This window comes from Sylvia atricapilla, chromosome 7 (genome assembly GCF_009819655.1).
Source record: "Sylvia atricapilla isolate bSylAtr1 chromosome 7, bSylAtr1.pri, whole genome shotgun sequence".
Taxonomy (NCBI): domain Eukaryota; kingdom Metazoa; phylum Chordata; class Aves; order Passeriformes; family Sylviidae; genus Sylvia; species Sylvia atricapilla.
The window spans coordinates 24,938,455-24,959,694 of NC_089146.1; positions in this window are offsets into that span (position 1 = coordinate 24,938,455).

A 21,240-nucleotide genomic window follows, 5' to 3' on the forward strand; every position below is an offset into this window, starting at 1 on the left:
TAAACATCAGTCTTTCTGATTAATTTACATAGGTGTCACCAGCTTGTTCAGGTTTTCAATTAATTCCTCCCACCACCCCCCACTCCAACTCCAAATGGCTAGAATTAGAAAACAGAACTTCATTCTGAGCTACAAATGCACAGCTCTTTGCTTGAAGTGCCCAAGAGGGCAGGTAGATGTGTCCATTGCAGAGTGTGCACGTGAACAGTTTCACCCACTGACAGGAGTGTCCCACATTTCCAAGGAATGACTTCAGTAAATTTATTTCCCAAACTCTTAAGAGCACAGAAGAAATTGGATAGAGAGTTCTCTTCACTCTTATTATTCTCTCTCATATTTTTTCTTTGGTGCTTCTAGGTGTTTATTAATGTTATACTGGGATAATTTGAAGGAACAATTTTTTTCTACTTGTATAGAGACACCATCATCTGATATAGTACATTACTACCATGGCATTAAATAAGATTAAAAAAAAAATCCTTTACTCTAAACTTTCCTCTTCTACCAGTGGTCTGCAGTTGTTTTCCTTTTATTTATTTATTTTTTTTTAATTCTTGTTGGTGAAGAGTCTTTCCTGTGAGATATGAGAACAATTTTAGAGAAAAACATGAGAAGAATTTGACTTCACCTGTTTATTTTGATCATTTCATCAATCCTGTGGTGCCCTTGAGTACATATTTTCTTTAAAGTGTTTCATTGCCATCATTCCTCACATCCTCTGCAGTATGAGTTTTCAGCTCTCTCATGAAAGCTTCATATATATTCATCTTAAAGAAGCTCACACTGCACCACTGATCCTTGCTTTGCTCTCACCTATAATTCTTTTACACTTAATAGATTTTATCCATGGACAAGTATTGTTTTAGGCTTTTTGCCAATGTTTAGTCCTGTGAGCCAAATTTCTACACAAAGCAGTTAGAGCAGCTCTCTGTGAAGAATATTCTGGCCTTTGCTTATACTGAGAGATCTAAACCAGCAAACCTGCACAGAGTAATATGTAGTGTTAAGAAGACACAAATCATTCCTGGACACAAATGAAATGTTTTAACTTTCGTAAAGAAAGAAGCTGTTGAGTTTCCAATTTTCTTTACCTAATCACTTTGAGAATGAAGGAAGTTTCCACATTTCTCAGACCACTTTGTCCCTGTGGCTGGTGCAGTGTGGACTTGGACATGTCTGTGCCAAAGCTCCTCCTAATGATAACGAGAGAGAGCTGAGTCATAGCCACAGTTCACTTAACAATGTGGACAAAGGGATGTTGAGAACTACACACTCTGAGAATCTGTGAGAATCTAGATGGAAGTCCTTGTTTTTTCTTTTTTTTTTTTTTTTTTTTTTTTTTGAATAAATTATTGTGGGGAAAGATGAGGGGGTGGGTATTTTTTGTTTGTTTGTCTCCTCTCTGTTTTTTCTGAATTTGGTACCTTGAAAAACAGGAACGTGCTATTCCAAAGTGTTCCTCACCTCCCACATTAGTTTAACAGCTCCTGCACAAACATTTTGTGTAGCAGGAAAAAAAAAATCCTTAGGATAACCTAAACAACATTTCAATAGACAGCATATTAACAAAGTTGAAAAATGTTTGGAAAAGAAAAGCTGCAAATCAAAGAGCATTCATTTCAGAAATCGAGGTGATCAGAGAGGAGTCTGGGAAGAAATACATCAACAAATGCAAGCTATTAAAATTTATCTTTTTTTTTGTTGAGCTTTAGAAATGCTACAAGGTGATTGTTTCACCTATTTTCAGGCTGGGTATGTGGAGTCTCTGTAACTAGAGAGGGACTATTAAAAGCATGTGGCATTCGAATGGCAGATACAGAACCAGGAGCCATTTCTCTGAAGTTTTACTCTTTCCCCTCTAAAATAATATTCTTGAGAGACAGATAGTAGTTCTATATATTTATATAGATGTTTATGTTTGTGCTTAAGAATACTGTGAATCATATCAATTATGAGAAATATATTAAATGTACTGGTGCCAAATCGATTTATGTCAAGTATTATTGATTTCAGTGAAGTTTCAGCTCAAGATATTTGTGTGGTTTGTTTGTTCATTATTTTTACTTGTGGCATTTCTAAAATCTAATTTAGAAAAGGATTAATCTTTATGTCAAATAAAATGGTTTTATTTTAAACATTTTTAACCTTAAAAACTACAAGTGGAAGACCCGAATTGTGGATTAAAATGGATTAATTATTTTTTCAACATGTTTCATTTCAACAAAATTAAATTAAGTATTTCAATTGCATAGAATTTTTTAATATAAAAGTGTTGAAAACAGCGTGATGTTGCAAAATGTTGCATTTTCTACTTTCATCAGAAAGGAAGGAAAAGTGAAAAATAGGTAGAAAATTTTGTTTCCTACTACCTTTCTAGAAATGTGGCTCTCTAATCAAGCTGCTCAGATTCCCAGAATTATGGTGAATAGCAGTTAACTTCAACTCCATGTCAAATAGGCTCCATATAACCCTTTTTGACCCTAAAATTTTTTAAAAGCCCTGACCAAAATCCCAACAGACCTGGCAAGTGTTTTTTTGTCTTTTATATTTGAGGTGATAATTGATAACTAGAGGAGGAAGACTGGTTGTTATTAAAACACAAGAATCAGCAGGAAGTTAAGAAAATCAATAATTGCTTTTTGGTCACAGAGAAAAGTGACTTCACATGGTGTAGAAACATACAAAGCACCAGGGGAGAGCAACTATTTTGGAAGATAAGCAGTAGAGACAGAATCTTTCGCACTTTTGAAACACTCTCTCTGCTACAATGTAGGATGTTTTGGGATCCTGACTATGGCTGAAGAATTCTTGGGGTGGCAGTGTGAGTGTCAATGACTAGTCATGGACTTCAGTGCATCAGGAAAATGTATGGTCTGGACACACTGTACTGACTAGCTGCCTTGGTGACCTGACCAGATGCAACAGTCTGTGTGCTGGTGAATTCAGCAAGCCTGGTGACAGGGTTGGGAGCCAGAACAAAATATGAGTTGCTTCAGGGGGAAAAGTTTCAAAATTTCAGTCTATTTTGGTTTTTATTGTTCTTTGTTTTGCTGTCTCCACCCTGCACTCCTAACGGCAAGGATTATTTTTGCTTCAATTCCACACCAAAATGAATGAACCGTCGTAGCTTCAGTGGGATAGTAGGATATGACTGAAACTCCTCATAACTGGATGTGTGGGTTTTTTTCCCTTTTTATTTCTCACCCTCTTTATTATGTAGCAGGTAGCAAAAGAAATGGGATGAACATTTTTCTGCTTGCTTCCAACCAGCTGGATTATTTCTAGTTGGCTGGCCACGTCTCCTACACCTAGTGATATAAATGATGGGCTTAGTTAAAATGGTCTGTGCTTTTTAATTTATTTTCCTTTTTTATTAAGACAATCCAGCAGATGGCTTTATTTTTCTTAACTGCAAAAGAAAGAGCATGAGTGAACACGCCTGGACTCCTGGTCCCTGGAGAGCAATCACACATTTGTGCAGACATGCTCCTTGACCCTGTGCTAAAAGGATAATCCTAGAAAAACAGGGCAATGAGGTCTTTCATTTGTGTTTTTTTTGTATTGTTGCATTCTCTTTCACCAGGTTTGTGGTGGTGTATTGCTCGGTGCTTTTTCATAGAGTCAGGTTGCATCCTCATGCATCTCAGTCCTTTATATAAAGGTGTATATTAGCTCCTTCAGTGTACATATATATTTTATAGTAATATTTGAGAGTAATAGTTCCATATGGCCTTTTATCAGCAACGTTGCAAAGCTGAAAAAAGATACAGACCCTGAATTTCTGTAACAAGCCCTGTTGCAGAGGAGTTGAGTTTTCTGCCATGCTTGGTGTGACCAGGTATTGCGCAGTCTGGGTTTTGGAGCCGATGATCTAGTCAAAATTTATCCTAGGTTCAAAATTTTCACAGGGGTGTGCTAAATGATGGATGTTTCTCTTTTCATCCTCCCTTTCTAGTTCCTTCAATGTTCTCTCTCCTACTTGATTCTTTTTCCCAAAACTTGTGTAAAACCAAAACCAAAAATAATATAGGCAAAACAGGGGGAAAGCTCCCAAACAGAGTGTCAGATGGAAGTCATAAACTGAAGAAAAATTGCTATAATGTTGTAGTTTAAGATAAGTGTTTTTTTGGCTGAGAGTAGGAAAGCTAAATTCTAGTGCCTGATCTTCAGTCTTTTTTTCTTTTTTATTGTTATTGATAGTAAGTCTAATTTAAGTTCATGTGTGTGCATGCACATGTCAGTTCTGCCTAATAACTTCCGAACTTGTTGCCCAATTTCAACCAAATTTGACACTGGTAAAAATGTGATTTAACCATTTGTGTGGGTTTTTTTTATCTGCTTGGGGTTTGTGGTTGGGAGCATTGAGCTTTTTGAGGCTCAGGGTTGTTTGTATGTTTTGGGGTTTAGATGTTTTATTTTGTGGTTTTTGTTTGTTTTTCTAATGGAATCAATCACTGAATAAAACTGTGGAGAAGAGGAATGAATGAGTGCTTCCCAGGAGAGAAAAGCTGAAGGGGTAAACTCATCTCTGGGTTTACACACCAAAGAATCCCTGCTTTTCAAATTCAGATTGTTCTCTGTCCCAGGAGCATTCAAATGCTGGAACAATGGAGCCACCTTGCTTCCCTCTTGGTTTGTTGTTGAACGGAACTGTGCAAGTGGGTGTTTTCTCAGTTAATTGGCAATTTTGGAGCAAATTGTCCAAATTCTATGGCATGATGTAAATTAAGGTTAAAAACAATTTAAGTATGCTTTAAACCCCCTTAACCCTTAAAATATTTCTTACCAAATAATGAAACATAAACTTTCAAACAAAAAATAAACTAGCATGTTCTGAGATAATTCTTGAAAAAGCATCAAAACGATATCCTCAGATAAAAATATTGCTATATGAAAAGAATTGCCTGTTCCAAATGGAGGCAGTGGTGAAAGTTTTTGAGGTCAGTTTAACAAAAGTAAAACAACTTCTGATTTGTTTATACTCTTCATCCCACCATATTTCATTCTTTTGCTTTTGGAAGCCAGTAAGGAAAACGTCCATCTTGCTCCTCAGTGGCCATCTAGGCTTGATTCAATTTCTTAGTCCGAGTTCTTTCTCCACTCTGCCCTGCCATGAAAGAGCTCGAGGTTTCTTGGAACACTATTTAAGGATTGGCAAGCAGTGAGGTTTGGGAGCCTGGAATGGTTGAGGACAGCAGACTTGGTGCATGGAAGTTCCAGGACTGATCTCTGTGGAAGGAATGAACAGAGATGATGTGTCCCCATTGATTCCAGAGTGTACCTAGAGAGATTAAGAGGTTGACCTGCCTGGTCTGTGCAATTGCTTATACCTGAGATGTGTGTGCTGCCCTGGGTATATTACATGTGACAACTGATTCACAGTATAAGGGCTCGTGGATTTACACAGCTCTTTCTGCAGAAAGCAGGCTCTGAAAACGCCCTAAGCAGGACTGCTTTGCTGCCTTACACTGCCCCGTTTAGGTGCACACATGGGCACATCGGGGTGTCCTTGCTGGCATGGCTGACTGAGGAGGAGTCGGCGAGCCCTGGTACCAGGAATGAGAAGCTTTTTGTGCCTGCTCTCTCTGTTGGCGTTGGCGTGCTGCCTGCTTTTGCAACCAGCAAGGCAGGGACATCCTCCCCAGCAGCTCAGATCTAAATCCCAGATATGGAGATTGATTTCCAGCACAGCCTGTGCTGTGTATAAATCCTGGATCAAACAGGCTAATCACTGTTAATCACTGCTAATCAGCATGATGGTGCCTGTAGACCTTGCAGCCCAGTTTACTGGCTAGGGGGGACAAACTGCCAGTAGATGCTAAATCATTAACAGTTGCTGTTGAATTTAAGTAGCTGGTGGTGTTGAATTTAAGTGACTAGTGCTACTGTCATACGCTGCCAAGAAATGAAATATTCCAGAGCTATGGCATCACTGTGCATTTTTCTCAGCACGACTGTGACTCAAGCTGAGAAGCGTTCATCTGCCTCAGTACATGAGCAAACTTAGTGGAAAAACTCTTTCCAAACAAACTATGGAATGCTACACTGCTGATTATTTTTGAGGGGTTTTTCGTAACTCCGTCATAGGTTATGTTATAGCACTCTGCTACCTGCAGTTTAGCATTTACACTCAGCACTTTGGTTGAAAGGAAAACTAACACTGGATCTCAGACTCCATTATCTACCCTTGTTGTTTATTGTATGGTTTATTCTTGGATATTTATGGAGTCTGGTAAACTTTCCTATAGGCTACTGTGATTTTCATACTTCTATTCATACTACACAAGTTTGATTGTCTTTCCTTTTTTTCTTTTTTCTTTTTTTCTATTTCTTTCTTTTAATTTGCAAATTGTGTTTCAAAATAGGAAGGAAATGTGGCAGGTTGTATAGTTGGAGAGAATTATGGCCCCACTCTGGTAGTTAATGTACCCTGAGCTTTTGGCTTAGGTGCCTCATAATGCCACATGAGGCATGCGGAAACTGCTCAGAAACACATTTGTTAGCTGTCATGTCAGTGCTTAATTATATCTTACTTCTGTTTCAGTGCATCATGCGTAAGCCTGCTAAATGTTCTGTGTGAATCCAAACCTGATTTATGGGCACAAAAGTACCTTAGAGAATACCAGTGGAATAAAAGAGCTCCCCTTAATGTGCTTTGCTATCTGCAGAGCTCAAATTTAGTGTAACTTTGTTAATCTTTGAATCGGTAAACAATATTGCATACAGTGTGTAGCTTTAATTTAAGCAGATTGCTTACTTATGATCTTGTTCTCAGGTGTGCTGTGAAAATTAAATTTTCTTTCTTTGCTAGATTGTAGGAAGAGTTGAAAATATGGTGTATGTGTTTCTAGACTCTCCACTGCTGCAATTGAGGGCAAAGTCCTGGCAATACCACTGATTTATACCATCTAGTGTTCAGATTTTGCTGTTGTTGGTGATGGAAAACAAAACACCATTTTGAGGCAGCAGCTTTCTCCCTGTAAGTCCCTGAACTAAGGGAATAGGGAGGGCAGGAGGGAGGAGATTGTGCTTAGGTAAGGAAGTGAGGTCTTGCTGCTGAGCGCTGCGGGTGTTGCTGCATTCTTCTCAATAAATTATTTTAGTTCTCTCAGTTGGTGGCAGCAGCTTCAAGATGCCATAAGTGCTTTTGCTCTGAAATGAGATTTACCGAGTTCATGAGCCTGGAGCCTGTGAGCTTTTGGAAGCTGCTGAATGGTTGCTCTCTGCATGAGTGGTCTAAGGGCAAAGTAGTATCACAACATTTGGAGAGTGCTCTTCTCATGTGTCCTATGATGCCAAATAAAGAAGTTTTTTGCTGTTTACCAGTGAGGACAATGCAATACCTCAATGCCTATCCAAACACTTCTGGGGCACTGGATAAAGGCATAAACCTTTTCAACTTTGAAACTTGTGGGGAGCCACATAAAGGGTTTCAGAGAGAGTCTATTGCTTAGACTCTTAATACACAGGGGTTTCTTGCATTGCTAGCTGAAGCCTGTGCCTCCTTGCACTCAGTCTTGTCTGATCTCATACATGTGAGAGGGTGTTAGGCCTGCAGTTTACCAAATACCTGGAAGTCCTGAAAGATACTTCTCAAAGGGCTGGGCGGTGGAACTGAAACATCTCACCTCAAATTTCTTGGTAAAGGAAGACAAAATATGCTTGACAGATTTTGGGACCAGTGACAATTGTGGAAGCAGGCTAGTGATTTTGGTTGAAATTTTACTGATTTCCTTGTTAGTGCTCTGATAAGAAATGTTTTTGGTTTGCGGATTCCTGAACAGGTTTTCTGTTAACTGCAATTTCTCCATCAAGCTCAAAGCATATGAGAAGGTAAGGCAGACATCCAGAATGGGGATTGTTTTTCCTGAGAACCTGGTCAGCCATGAAAACCTGTTGGAGTTCCTGTGGAAGAGTTCAGGAGTCAGTGGTTCCTCTTGGAGTGGCATTCAGTTGAGGCTCTGTCTGGAAGCAGCTTGTGGGAATACACCCCCTTAAAGAAAAGAACAAGATTTCTTTCACGCTATGAAAGTGAAGTTAGTACTGAAGTTTAGAAATGATACCAAGAAGTTAATTCCATAAATTAAATTTTATTTAAACCAATAGACTTTTGCAATAGCTCAACTGACCTGGAATTTTATCCCACATAGCTCATGGGCGTAATGAGAGCAAGTGGAAATAACAACAAAGGTCAGAAATGGGCTTTTAATTATCAGCTTTTAATTGGAGAAAACTGTGGAGAAGCCACATATTGCCATTTCTTAGAACAAAGTTTGAAAACTTTAGATTGCACAAGGTCTTTTTGGAAGAGAGATGAAATGTCTTTAAGTGCTTTTATGCACATAACGTATAAGGTTATGAAGCTTTTTTCCTTTTTTTTTTCCTTTCATCATGGTTGCTTACCACAGGCATTTCCCTTTTTATACTTCATACTATAAACCCTGGTGCAGCTGCATTGTTGTTCACCTTAGCAAAATATAAACCAGGGAGGATTTGCATAACTACAGTTGCTTATCTCTCTGCTGTTATCTCACCATGCCAGCAGGCATGGTAGGAATTCATCATTTATGGTGACTTTATACAATCCGTGAAACCCAGAAATTTCACTAGGAGAGGAAGTAGCTGAAATCAGTCAGTCTGTACTGTTTGCAAGGCAGCTCCTCAATGATAATATTTGCAAGACTATTTAATGAGGATGCCTAGGTTTGGTTATACAAATTTACACATGTGAAAACCCAGATGATGCCTTTTATCTTGTTGGATCCCCACATTCGATTTCAATCTGTGCAGTAAGGAGTGAAACACCATTTAATTATTGAAGGATAGACTGTCTCTGCAAATTAGCTCCCTTTAAAATTTAGAGCAGTTTAGGGCTTACACGGGGGTCTTGGAGTCATAGTCTTCAGGGCTTTAAAAGCTGCTGGGAGTTTACACATGAAGAGGGAATCCAAGATTATTGCTGCAGTATGCCAGCCAATGAAGTCAGCTGTGCCTAAGGCAGACACATCTGCTACAACCTTTGTGCTTGAATTCTGCATAGGCACCTAGAGGTTCCAGCTATTTTAGTGTAGACTCAGTTTGAAAAGAAAGGATTTGGTCCCATGGACTCAGCTTCACGAAAGTCTTGATCTGTGTGCTCTGCATGCTCAACTCAGCACAATTTTGATGAACTACCATCAACACATAGGACAGGGTAAACAAATTAAGGTTAAAAAGTGTATCTTAGGGTTTGAACATCTTGAAATGAAGACCTTTGATTCATTTGTTTCAGATGAGTTCTACTAAATATTTAGCAGGGTGTTGCTTAGGTAGAATAACACCTCTTAAGGCAGTAGGGCTATTTTGATGGCAAAACAGTTTAATGAATGCAAAAAGACTAATGATGAGAGTAAATGATGCCCATATAATTAGAGAATGCCAGGACTTGAGTTCATTATTGCTCATTATTAAAATAAATCATAACTTACAGATATTATTTTAAGATCAGCATGGAAAATGGGGATTAGATTAGTCTTTAGGATTGCATTCAATTTTATGATTTTCAGTACCTGAGCCCCTAGAAATAAGGTAAAATTTGAATCTTACAAAAAATAGAAGTGATCTGCCACTGCGCTTTTTTTAACCTTTAACAGAAACTACCTTTTTGTTTAAAGTTGAAGTCCAAAAGACAACATCAGGTGCTTTTCATAAATCATAAATCCCAAGCTATTAAACATAACTTCCAGACATCTAAAAGAGATGTTTTTTTCTCTTGGAGAGCTTAAATTTAGACTTCAGTGTCTGTGTAAAAGAAGAGATCAACTTTTGCTGCATACAGTATATTGAGTGAAGGAAGATATAAGAATGCAGTTGTTCAGGGAGCCTTTGATCCTGAAATCTGCTGCCTCTGTCAAACTCTGGTCAGTCTTGTCAGAAATGATCAATTTAGGCCTTTTCTATCCCGAAAGAAAAGTTTATGGGAGCTTTGTGTTTCTAATTCACTTTATGTAATTTTGGTGATTGAAGAGAGGTAAAGATTGTCTTTCAGTGGCAATAGTTTTTGCTTCTTGAAGGACTCTACTAGGAGATATTTTCTGCGTGATTTTCACATAGCACCTATGAGCATTCACCATTAGATGCATAAATCTGAAGTAAAGCTCTCTTGAGGAACATGTGATGAATTCAGCCGTCTAATGAAAGGGAATAAGATATTCCCCAGATAGGACACTCTAATGCTGGACTCTTCTCTGGAAATGTATAAGAAAATTGTCATTTGGTCATAATTCACCTTGACATGAGTGATGGAGAATTCATAGGGGTAAGTGAAGCCTTTGAGGGCATGGGCCATAGTTATTAAATCAAGCTTTTCTATGAATACAAGATTTCATGAGGTTGCTCCTGCAACACACAACCTTTGTATTCAGGCAGACTGTGGGGAAGGAGTTAATAATATATTTGTGAATGTTTGTTTGCATCTGACATGTTCATTTAGTCAGACTTATTTAAGGCTTCTCACTTGCCCTGCATAGGGTATGCAGGTAAACTGAATTTTGTTTGCAGGGTTTTCTGTTGTTTTCCAGAGTATCTCCTAAACACAAACGTACAACTGTGCTAATATCAGAATAGAAACTTTGTCACTGGTGTCCTTTCTTGATTAAGTTGCTGCCCACCCTCAGTAATAAAAGAATCTAAGCAGAAACTGTGACCTGCTGCATCTTTGATAGACAGAAAATCATTGCAATGTACCTGCCTACAAAAACAAAGGATGATTATTATTCATGCAGAGAAAAGTTGTGGATAAAGGACATGTTTACAGAGATCAGAATGAGTTTGCAAAAGATTGCATGGGAGACTTGCTCCTTTTTTGAGTGCAGAATCCTGATTGTGCAGAAGCTTACTCTGTGACCTGATCACCTATTTAATTATACCTTGGATAAATTTGTTTTACAGTCTCATGCCCAAAATATTTAATTGGTTTCAGTTACAGAAATAGGATCAGTTAGCAGCAGCTCATTTTTCTAGCTGTTAGCATTTTTACTGTACCATTTGTTGGTATAGAAATGTCCTATGTATGCTGCACACTTCTACAAATCATTTAAAATCTTGCTGTCTCTTTGACATATTTGTGACTATTTCAATGTACAGTATCTCTCCATTTTTTCAATCCTTAATCATATACAAAGAATGAAGCTTTCATATTTCTGTCCAAATTTTCTCAATGTACAGTAAAAAATTGTCCTTTAAGTATGTGGATTTTTTCTATGTAATTGATTGTTCTTGATAATGTGTAAGAGGAGGTGAAAGGTAATCAAGTCTATTACTTGCAAAAGGTCACACAGAGCTTATCCTTTTAAAAGTTAGGCATCTGACCAAAACAAATGCATAACTTTGCCTATAGTCTTTAAAGAGGAATTATCCACCTTGTGAGCAGAATCGTGTGTCTGCAGCTAGTCTCTAACAGATGCTTAGTTTAAGTAAATATCTTGATTTTTAGAAGTAAGTTCTCATAAACAAATTTCTTAATTAGGTTTGTCCCCCCCTCCAATCATCTACTCCAAACTCTGTGGTCAATAGCTTTCCACAGTCTGTGTTGGATCAATTTTCATGCTCCATTACACCTGATTCTCTTTCCTTTTCCCTTGGAATGAAACACTGGCTACCAGCTGGAGTGTTACTAGAGATTTCACTCAGCTCTCTGTGACTGACAACAAATAGTCTTCCAACGTCCTTTGGAGCTCCAGTGACTATGCTGATTTATATCAGCTGCAAGTCTGGCCCAGCGGCTGTAACCAAACTATTGATAAAATCCAGAAGTTCAACTAATGCAAAGAAATTGATTTTTTAATATACATTTCTATTTGAAGGGTGGTCCTTAGAGCCATTCTTTGACTCTGAGTTGTAATCATATTCGTGTTGTTCAGATGATATACTGTGCCTGGGGTTGCAATGCGTCATGAAAACCGCATTGTGTTGGATAAAAATACAATCTGCAGTTGAATAGGACTTTTTTCACTGTTGTCTATCAAAATTTCTATTACTAGCTCAGTCATTCATTAGCAAAAATACAAAGCACATGTTCTGAGTTCTGTACAGGACCATCAATTATGCTAGTCTTGTAAAGAAGTGCTGGCATTCATTTTGAACTGGACAGCAGATTTTTTTTCTCTTTTCACAAGGCTATTTTTATTCTTTTTAAGTGGAAACAAACATCCTAGCTCATCTTCCAGGGCATGTCCCTGACACAGTACATGGAATGACTCATTTATAAAGAAGTAAAGCTGTACTTGAATCCAGAACTTAAAAAATTTCCTTCTTAAACTTGGCTCCTGAATGAACACCTCTTGAGAGAAATGTTAAGACTTTTGTATTGTCTATAAAGAGCAAGAAATCTTGGACAGAAGAATTCTGTCTGTCAGAGAACTGCAACTTCAGTTTTCTTGTCAGTTCGTATCTGTGGCTATTTTTGGCAGACCAGAGTGCTTTAGGATTTTTAAATTTTTTGTGTGTATGTGATTGGACCTTATTTCTAGACAGGTCTATTGCCTTTGTTAATTATGTTATAAGTTACTATTTTCATTGTAGTAGATTAACTAAATCATCATCATTTGAGGGACACTTAATCAAGACCTTTGTGAACAATGGCTGGTTACCACCCAAATTATTAAATAGGTGGAAACATTGCTCCTTAAAACCAAGTAGGGAGAATGAAGCACCCAGTCATAGTGAAGAATGACGTAAAAGACAGCAAAAAAGACAGCAAATAAGCCAGATAGCAGAAAATGAAAATGCATAACATGCTAAGTTTTTCTAGACATTTTTCTGTACCAGGTTAATGTTTTATGGTTAGAGATTCATGATAATAGCTTCTTTAAAGTTAGGAGGACTGAGTAGAAAAGCACACATTTCTTTGAAATTGAAATCTCTGCCTATCTAAGAGCATAAATTAGTATTTTAAGAACTGTATCACAGGTTTCTCTATTTTTTAAAAAAATACTTTTCAGTGTGTAAATTGGAGCTTTAACAAAGGACATTAAGTTGGGGGTGGGAGAGAAGTAAGAAGTGGAGTTTTTCTTTTTGTTAAAATTCACAGGTATTCAGTCCAAAATCATAGTCTTAATAAGTAATATATTCTGCTGGAGGAAATCTTCTAACCTCTAACCATCAGTTTTAAAAACTAGGAAAAAGAGGGTAGGAATAGCCCATCATAGCCCATTCATAGGCAAGTAGATTGAGAGGAAAAAACAGGGCAATGTGAAAATATGTTTTCTACGATTTACTCTTGTTGCTATTAAATATGACAATGCACCATTATGAATAGAATGGCTCACCACATTAATATTGTATCCCAGGCTTAGCTAGAAGCCTTTTAATGATGCATTAATAGGAATGTATGGGGATTCCAAATAAGCTATACAATTCTCTGTTTCACATGCTTGACCCTAATGTCACACAACACGACAAGAGCACCAAATTTAAATGTTTACCAGCTGTTAGCAACACCATCACTTGTATTTGTCTCTGCGCATAGCTTGGTGAGTCTCATTGTTTGTTTATGATCCCTGCTCTGCATTGCTGTCACATAATTCTTCCCATCAATAATAATCACAGACATGTTTACTTTTGTAATATGGGGAATGAATATGCTTTACTTCAACCTAAGGGAAACTTCATAAATAAGCACCTGTGAGAGAAATAATGAACTTGCTGATAAACATATGTATTTTTTACTGAAGACTGTTAAAGCATTTATTCATGTGCCTTTTGAAACCAACTGAGGAAACACAACTTCATGGTAATTCTTATTTGACGGTGACTACGATAACATATACCCTGCATACTCCTTTTTTTTTCATTTGTTTGTTTTCCCCTAAACACTTTCCTATAAATAATGAGCCAGGACTGAATTTAGTATGGCAAGTATAGATTATTTTGTTTATTGTGTAATATAACTTAGGATTTCTAGCCTAGCATCTTGCCCTCCCATTTTCTTGCTCTTCCAATGCAGCCAGGGAGAAACAATCTATTGCGCTTCATTAATCCTTTTAATATCTGTTGTCTGCATTATTTGCTCTTTGTGGTTAGAATTAATATTTAACTTTCATTATGCAAAGTCCACTTAGCTGTATTAAATTCTATTTGCTAGACTTCTGTGTCAAAGTGCTGCTGGGACAGCATTTAGAACCCAATATCTCTTCTTATGCTAATGTTCAGGCAAAGCTGTGAATAATGTTTATTCAATTTCTTGAATTTCCTGAATGAATTCTTATTCCTTCATCTACATAAGTGATAGAAATGGAAAACAAGAAGTATCCTTTCTACCCTCTTTGCCTCCTTCATAAACAATTACATATTACAACTTGATTTCCAATTTCTAGCCTATTTTCTGCTCGACTTGCTGGTATTTTTGCTTAATTCTGTTGGTACAATTGACAACAGGCACTTTTTTTCTCATATATGCTTGTTTGCAGAAATTTGAAGTAGACTGATTCTAAACCTTACTGTAATTGTGAAGACCTGGATTGGAAAGTTATTTGTGTTCCCTCTTCATGTATATTAATGATGGTTCTTAATGGGGCATTCTTAATTTTGACTGCAAGCACACTGGGGAGGTGTCTTGACATGATGGGACCACTCTAGTTGCATGTTGAGTAGCCAAATTAAATGGGCACAGTACTGCTTAGGCAGGGATCTCATCTTGGCTACCAGAAACTCTGCAGGGTACTAACAATCAAAAACCACCATTTCCTGCATTGTATGTGCATCAATGAAAATACCCAGCTGTCACTAAGACACTTCCTTTTCACTTTGGAGAGAATATCAGATCAATGGTGTTTTCAGCTCTATGAGAATTTATATACAATTCTCCTAATTACTCACAGACTAGCTGTCAACAGGCTTTATGGATGGGACTAATATAGCTGAGTAAAGACTCTTAAAATTTGCTTTCATTCTTTTCCCTGGAAATAAAACAAAGACTCTAGATGAATGAAGAAATGTTTTTTAAACTACCCAAGATTCAGTGTTAAGTCTTTTCTAGTGTTTCCCAAATTAATTACTGGACCTTCTTGTATGTGTCCATAGTACAATTCTGGTCCTGTTCTTGTTTTGAACTAAGCAGTGTGACTGCTGAGAAGTTTGAACAGGACATAACTCTGTTGGTTTTCAGGAAGCATCTTAGGGTGGAAACAATGCTTTTAACTTTCAAGAAATTCTAGGAAAATTTAAAAAACAAAACCCCCCACAAAACCCAGAATCATTTTTCTGTCTTAGAAGTGTATGACTTTTAAGAAAGATTGCTTTGGGGTTTTTATCTTTACCAGGAAAAGTGGGGTTCCAAATGCATCTGGAAATCACCAGATGGGGTGGTAATATTAATTCTGAATCCGCATGGGAAAAAATGGAACAAAAGTAAATAGCATGGAAAAATATTTGTAAATAAATTAATCAAGATCAGAAATCAGGAAAATTTGGAGATAAAGTCTTGGAACTTGAATCTAATGAGTAGTAACTGCTTCAATGATGCAGTGTGAAATTTGAAAAAGATGTAAGCAAAACAATAAACAAATTTGGGAGTAGACTCTAGGTTTTGGGAAGCTGTCTTGGAGCAGAAGCTGAAGGTTTGTTGGATAATAAGAGGGGAAAAAATCCTTGTAGATGACTGCAATGGGATCATCAAAAAGATTGTGATCAATGAACACATTGGGAAAAAAAACAGAGAAGTAAGCAAAAGTGAGCTCCTGTTCAGAGGCAGGAGCCCGGTGCTGGGGCTGCCCACAGTTCTGAGGTTGTCCCAAAATGTTTCCTCCCCAGAGGAAGCTCAAGCCTGTCTTTCAAATTAAAAGGAAGAGGAAACAATTGTAAAAAAGCCAAGCTTTGCAAAGTCAGCTCCAGCCTGCTGTCTTCAGTTTCCCCTTTGTCAGCAGAAGCTGTTCAGAGGCAGCCTGGCAGCCCACCTGTGTTTGTTTTTCAGGTTATTAAATATCAAACCTGAGCCAAACAGAGGGGAAGTTAGAAAATATGCTAGAAATAATGGATGAAATTGTAAAAGATCAATACCGTCAAGTGTCACAAGACTCATGGGAAACATGTTCACTTAAATAACCCTGAGAGACACTGGCAGCTCTCCCGTGCCTGGTCAGGGTGTTATTATGCTTCAGGTTTTCTAATATTGTCTTGATAGTGCTTTAATTAGTGCCTTACAGATAGGAATGTTCTTATCATTTCTAGGAAGCCACTTTTACAAGAATCTTGGGTTTTTTTGCATACAAGAGACTAAGCTAACCTTGGATTCTCTTCAGGAACTATGTGAGCAAATCTTTATTTGTGTTTTGCAGTTTCTTGCCCAAATTACCAGTCTTTGTCATGTCAATAGATCTTCAGCTGGTGTAAATTGGTGAAATATACTATTCTTCTCACCCAATATTTTTTCTTTTTTTTTCTGGACAGTGTGTCTCTGTGCTGAACTCAGTCTTTAATGTGCATTCTCTGGCTTGAATGGACTAGATTTGAGAAAGTGTCAGGTCTTCAGTACGCTCTCCAATATGAAGTTTTGAGCTTTAGTTCCATCTATAAGAATTTGGGGTACTCATATTGACACTATATGATAAACAAAGACTTAAACATCAAGGCATCTCACAAAGTATGAACTGTCCCACATTTGACACCACCTTGTATTGGGTTTGTACGGCCACATTTTGGTGCTGGGACAGCTACAGCCTTGGTTTCTGTGAGAAGATGCTGGAAGTTCTCTGCATGTCCAGCAGAGCCAATGCCAGGCAGCTCCAAGAGGGATGTGCTGCTGGTCAAGGCTGGTCCAACCAAAGATGGTGGTTGGGCCTCTGTGATAACTTATTGAACCAGAGGAAATGTTTTTGTAATTGTAGTAATATGTAATTGTAGTCTGAATAAAAAACAGAGCCATTGCAAGAATGAGAATCAGAAAACACTTCAGTTCTGAGTTTATCTAAGGAAAATCACATTCATCTTCCTTCACTCTTCAGCAATGGAGCAATTAGTTTTTGTTTTGCTCTTGTTTGGTTGGGTTTTTTGAGAGGATGCTTTTTTGGTGATTTCTCTCTTTGGTTTGTGGGTTTCTTTGGTATTTTTTTCCATTGCAGAATGCCTAAATAACTTTAGCGAGACAGAGCACATATTGTGAATATCCTTTCCATAGAAAGTAGCTTTTTTTAAATTCTTGATTTATTTCAAAGGTATTGCAAGTAATTATGTTTCTTAACTTTTAAAAATGCAGGCTGGAATCCATCACTCCAAAGCAAATGTAGGGGCTGTGTTTATTTCTGGGACTCAAACAGGCAGGTGAAGTCACTTGAGCTGTTTACTTCTGAGAGACAAAAGCTGCATTTCTTATGAAAGTATCAAATAACAGAAATTTCATAGTATGCTCTTCTGTGTTTTGGAAACTGATATTTAAATCAGAGCTGTAGAATGTCTTGGGAATCATTTGCTGTGCATAGGAGAAAAAAAGGTGGCTGATTTCAGCATTCTCTGCTTCTCCACCTCCTCTGTGTGATGTATCATCAGTGTAAATTGTTACTGTGGAACAAGAGGATAGCTTGAGTTGTACAGCTTGAAGAATTTCTCCTGATCCTTGTTCAAGCTGACAAACAAACAAGATGAGGAGGCAGAATAGGTTTTCCTAGATGATTTGCATAATGGGTTTTTGAGCCTTGGCATGCTGGCCTGCAAACTGCATGCTCCCTCCTTTTCTTCTCCACTGTGGAAATGTAATCTGAACTCTTGTCATGCATTTGGGAAATGGACTCAAACTTGTGATTTAAGGCAATCAGGATGCAAATCAGGTCCTATGTCCTATCTCAGCTCAACTATATGTGAACAATGATTCTGACCGAATCAATGATATTAAAGCGAAGTCCCACTCTCGTGTGTGTGTGTCAAAAATCAAGGAGGCAATAGATTCATTCTTATTCTCTGAGAGTAGAGTTTGTCTTGGTTTCATTACTGTTTAATTAAGAGTTTCAGGCACTGCTATAGAAATGTTTCTTGCACTCAAAATACAATCTGATCTGCAATTTGTCACGTTTTCTGATATGTTGGTGTTTCCAGTAATATTTGTAACAGGAAGTTTTAAGAAATCCCAGCATGTGAGGATTGCTCTTATATAATTAGTTCATGGGAGACACTCCAAGACAGCACAGTCGAATGAATAAGGCTTGCTGAGGGAAGCTAGAAACTCTGCAGTTTTCACTTTTCCAATGCTGAAAATGTCATTGTGCTGGGACTGTCAGTATTGCAACTTGGGAAAGGAAAGAATCAGATCAAGAATATTTTAAGTATTGGCCTTTTCCTACCAGTCGTGTTCCCACTGCTCTTGCCCCACAGCCTTGCCTTTGCCAGTGCCCCTGCACTGAGCCAGCACTGAGGGAAACGCAGCCTGCAATGGGCAACTAGTCCCTATTGAAAAGCAATTTATGCTCACCTTAGGGACTGCAAGCAGTAAAGTTGTGTCTGGCTGCCTCAATGGCAGTCAGGCACCTTTGAAGAGTGCTTTCCTTAGGCTTAGTCTGTACCCACTTGCTACTTGCCCAGGAGCTGTCTGTGATAAGCAGAAAACCCGGCTGTTACATCTATTCCTCTGATGCCTTTAGTCCTTGAAAAGTCAGAAAGGTGACTTTCCAGAGAACATTCAAAACTCATCCTGAGGGTCCCCTTACAGCCCTACCTTAATTGCTTCTTCAGCTCAAAGTGTCTTTCCTCCTTTTGCCTTGCTGTGTAGCAGAATCTCCTCTTATGCTGCATTATTTAATATCTCAAGAGTGGGCACTGTGACTTCAAATGTTTTGAAGCCTCCAAGCCAACTTGGATTATTCAAAGAAACGAGGGATTTCTCTGTGGTTCTGACAACGAGGTTATAGGAATTTTTTTTTCTTTTGAATACTGGACCATGGATAGCAAATACTCTGCCTGGATAAGATGAAGTTGTTCATCTTAATTAACAGAGAAAAACCTCTTCCTGTCACTTTGGCTTCAGCCCCTCGTGGAGAGTTCCAGTGGGCCCATATAAGCAACTCCTCCTTGGCTATACAGTTCTTGTAAATCTGTGGGAATTACCAATGAACTTTTGAATTAGTGCCAATGTTATGTTACATGGAGGAGGGAAACCCCACAAGTCATTAGTGAGTATGGTAACTGTGTTAGGGTGGGGGTTTAGGGGTGTTACTTGATCAAATCTTAAGCACAGCACTACAAACCAACAAAATCCTTCTCCCTTTTGGAAGAGCTCTTACCTTATCAGATTCCTTTGGCTGTAAATTTCAGTTCAGATGTAAAGGGACTTTTCCAGATCTTTTCATGGAAACGCTTTGCTGATACAGTACCTTTTCTTTTTTAGTTTTCATTGATTTCTAATTTACAGATGAGCTTGCAATCCATGAGGAGGACCTTTGCCATGATATTTGTGTACCTCATCAAATAGGATGATAGGACAGTGCTGAGAGAGAAGTTTAAGTCAACTCAGTTTAACTTCAATTTTAACAGCAAAATCTTCTCTTTCATTCTTGTAGTGAAGGCACTTCTGATAGTCTGTTTTTTGATACCAAATCAGAAAGTGTACATTTCTATTATTAATCCCTGACAATTATTAGTGTCTTGAGCTATGTGTGTTTTTTATTGGTGTGCAAATGACTTGTTCCTGACTTGATATGAAGAAATGCTAATCTACAGTGGGAGGTCTCAGACTTCAGAGTGCACAAATTTGGTAGGCTATAAATACTGTTAATATCCATAGTATCAAAGATTAATAATAGTTTTCATTTATTCTACAGACAGGAGAAACTTCTCATTTAAATTTAACCAAGTAAGATAATCTTTTTGACACATGATGTGAACATGTCACTGAAAAAACCCAGGTCATGTAATTTATTGATTAAAACTTATGAATACTTTAACAGTACTTAAAGGAATTTTTGTAGGGATGTATGTTCCAGTGACCCAGTAACTCAAAAGATACAAAATTGAAAGCTCAGAATTCCAGATGAGTTCAGGAGGATACAGCTGGAAAATAATTTTTAGACACTAGTCCTAAATCATGTGTTTATTTCTACAACCTGAAAGAGCTTGCAAAGCCAGTGACTGGTCAGAAACACTCCAAATCTCTAGTTTATTACTTTTTCATTTTCTGGAAGAAAATGGGAGGCATTTGATGTTTTCTTTTGTATTAAATAGATCTGATTTGCATGGGGAAACTATTGATTAAAAGAAACAAATGAAAAAGAAAGTTCCAGACATTTCCATCAGACTTCTGGTCTTGCCTGACTGTTCATTCATGTAGAAACTAATTGTTAGAGGTATGATTCTGGGGATATTTCTGGGGTACCTTGCCTACATGTCTACAGATTTTGATAAAAAAACTTACGTTTTTTCTTTGTTTGATGGCTTTCAAGGGCTTGTTGCTTTGAAGGTAGAAGCGTAGCACTTTTTTTCCTCTCTACCAGTTTTCCAGCTCAAAAGCTCTTTCACAATGCATAGAGATGAAGGTTTCCTGCAGTCTGATTTCTGCAGTGGTGAAAAAGGCACAAGAGAAGTCTGCAAAGTTCCTTGGTTTTTATTTTTATTGTGAATAATTTGGTAGTCTTTAAAAGACTTAAAACGTTGGTAAATCTAAACTAAATTTTATATATTACAAAATGAAAAAAAGAAGAAGAAAAAACCCTATGATTTTAGCTCTTTGCTCATTATCTTGGGAAAGACCTGCAGTGCAGGCTTATTCTAAACTACTTAGACCGTCCTCTTAAATGTGACTTTGGTCTGTTAGTGGGCTGAAAGTACCAAAGACATACAGAAATCCTACTGCTTAGAAATGAGTGATGACAACGCTAACAGACAAAAATAAAAAAGTATTTAATTTAACATGGCTGTCAATTTTTCAAATATATTGTATGCCAGCAATTATGTGAATGTACTTGAAGTTTGTTAGAGTATACAGTGTAGCTCCTGCTTCACCAGAGGTGATTGCAATTGTAATTAAAGATGTATTACTGCATTTAAATATGAAAATCAACAACCATCAGTCAACAGAGCTGGAAAAAAGTCTATCAGAGGTCATTATCCAAACTTACCTATGAGCTGTGTTTTATCTTTCAACATGCCTTGAGTATAGATTTTTCATAGCTAAGAAGCTATAAAAAGTAATATTGCCCTGAGAGGTACTCCTGAAACCATCCACAGCATCTCAAACCTGTCAGGATTGTATGTTTCAGCAATCTAAAAATTTATCATTCTCAT